General features: G+C 41.2%; 1 non-coding gene across 1 annotated transcript; it reads left to right on the plus strand.

Annotated features, from left to right (window-relative positions):
* Positions 1 to 1,984: 1,984 nt before the first annotated feature.
* LOC120101176 (U6 spliceosomal RNA) lies at positions 1,985 to 2,089 on the plus strand. The gene has a single exon (XR_005501573.1). It is a non-coding gene; the product is annotated as a U6 spliceosomal RNA (small nuclear RNA).
* Positions 2,090 to 2,715: the final 626 nt, after the last annotated feature.

Consider the following 2,715-nt stretch of genomic DNA (forward strand, 5'->3'; position numbering starts at 1 on the left):
AGTTTGTAGGGTTCACAATTTAGAAAGAATGTTAATTCCTTATCTCCCTAAATGGTATATAAAGAACCTTCTAGCACTGTGAAATCCAGCCATGGGAAGGATGCCTCTGGTTCAGGCCTTGCTTGATTTCTCAGTACCTTGAAGTAAGGTATGCAGAGCATTCAGGACTGAGTCTTATGATCTCAATTTCATGAGCAGTTGAAATGAATGCCTGCAGTAGTTAAGTTTAGGGAGTTTACAGGGCACCCCTCACAGCAAGTCATATGGAGGTACCCATACCTAGCACAGGGATTTTTTATTAAACAGTGGCTTTTAAGGAAAAATGGTAACTTTGGACTTTTGACTTCAAGAACAGTAAAATAAAACATTTGCATTATTCTAAGTCAACAAGTTTGTGAACATCTGTAAGTGACTCAGAACCAGTAGCAAACTAATACCATTATTTTAGACAAAAACCTAAAATATCATGTAGCAAAAACAGTTAACTGTAGTTTCTTATCTGTCTGTCATTAAAGGGCAGAATATCAGTCTTCATTGTCACCTGAGACCTGGTGAGACTTCTGTTTTCTAGGGTTATAAAAAATCAGTAGATGTTAAACAATCATTCTCCCATGAAAGGTTTGCTACACAATCATTGTTCTCTGTCCAGTGATATTTCAGAGCCCTTCTTAAGCTTTTTTGTCTGGGAAGTTAAAGATATTGTACATGGCCTATGTCATGACCTACCAGGTTTGGGATGTTTCCAGATCATGTACAGGTAGTGTCAAGAATTCTGTTGGGTTTCCTTGTTGGTTTGCACTCTGTGACATATTTAATGAAAAAAGGCCATTTCTTCAAGCATCAGGAATGGATGGTTTGTGTTTATCATTGTGTGCCCTCTCCTAACTGTAGCAAGATCTACAGAAGAAGATAAGATCACAGCAAACAGAGGAGGCTCAAACACCGTCCTGTCAATGAGGCTCACAATAAACATCCTATGTTTAAATTAGGTCCATGTGGTTAGCCTAGTCTTGTTTTTCAGTTTCCCTTAGCAGGCACCAAAGAAACAGTTACAGTGGGTAAAATAAAATAAGACAAACAAACAAACAAAACACTTACTGCACAAACATGTGTGTCTGAGTTTAATTCCCAGCACTCATGCAAAAACAACAACAACAACAACAACAACAACAACAAAAACTGCTTGACTGCACACATACCTGCAAACCCAGCCCTGTACTAGGTGACTACAAGAAAATGACCAGGGCTTGCTGACTTCAGACTCAGTGAAAGAAACTGTCTCACAGGAATAAAGACAAAGAGTAGAGAACAATGATGGAGAGAAAGCAAGATACTCCATCCCTCTGGCCTTTGTTCATGGAAGGGTCTTGGTCTAGGCACACACATGTGTACACACAGCATATTCATGTACACCAACATACACACAGGTACACACATACACACACACACACACACTTGTAATAAACATACACACAAGTAATAAACATACACATTCACACAGAGGCATACATATGCACCACTTCCCCTAGCACATGATGCCTCTAGCTTATGTGTGTTACTTCTACCTATGCTAGAAAGTAATGTACCACATATGTTTATATCAAACATTGTTGCACCCATGGATCATGAGTAGAATTAATGAATGGATTTATAGTATGATGCAGACTAATCAAAATCTATGGGTGTTCCCCTCCCCATCCTCCCCCCATTACCGCCCTCCCCCCAACAATCACATTCACTGGGGCTTCAGTCTTGGCAGGACCAAGGGCTTCCCCTTCCACTGGTACTCATTGCTACCTATGAGGTTGGAGTCCAGGGTCAGTCCATGTATAGTCTTTAGGTAGTGGCTTAGTCCCTAGAAGCTCTGGTTGGTTGGCATTATTGTTCATATGGGGTATCAAGCCCCTTCAAGCTCTTTCAGTCCTTTCTAAGATTCCTTCAACCAGGGTCCCGTTCTCAGTTCAGTGGTTTATTGATGGCATTCGCTCGCTTCGGCATCACATATACTAAAATTGGAATGATAAAGAGAAGATTAGCATGGCCCCTGCGCAAGGATGACACGCAAATTCGTGAAGCATTCCATTGAGTCTTATTTATACCCTCAAACATGTGACCTCACATGCCTTGCCTTAGCACATGGCTTGCCTCAGCACGTGCATCCAATCAGCCTTAGTACTCAGAGTCCTGGCAAATGGAGCTTGACTACGCGGTGTGAGGTGGACCAATACATGCATGTTGTTAGCAAAGAATATTTTATCATGTGTCCTTTCATATGTTTGCTTCAGCAGTCTTTCACCTGTTTCTACTTCAGGAAAACACTCCCTCATGTGTTTGTCCCAGCAAAACATCATCCAACATATGACTCTCTTTAAAGTTTCCACTTCAATCTTACAAGTAGAGAAAATGATGCAGACATGGAAATATAGAGGTAATAAACAAAATCCATGGCAAGGCAATGCACAAAATGCTGAAGCAGAGATGAATTATTTAATGGTTGTCAAGAGCTTGAGTTGTGGGATTAAAACTGAGTCACCATGAAGTTGCAACACTAGAGAGGGAGGAAGGAGGAGCTTGTGCAGAGAGTGGCTTCTGAAGCTACAGGTCTCTCTGAGTTACAGGTCTCTCTGCTGGACCATAAATGCCTCTGTGTCCTATATGCCAAATTTATCTTCTTCACAACCTATTGAGCCACTGACACAATCCCTGCCCCCAATC

Source organism: Rattus norvegicus, chromosome 2, assembly GCF_036323735.1.
Source record: "Rattus norvegicus strain BN/NHsdMcwi chromosome 2, GRCr8, whole genome shotgun sequence".
In the NCBI taxonomy this organism is placed as follows: domain Eukaryota; kingdom Metazoa; phylum Chordata; class Mammalia; order Rodentia; family Muridae; genus Rattus; species Rattus norvegicus.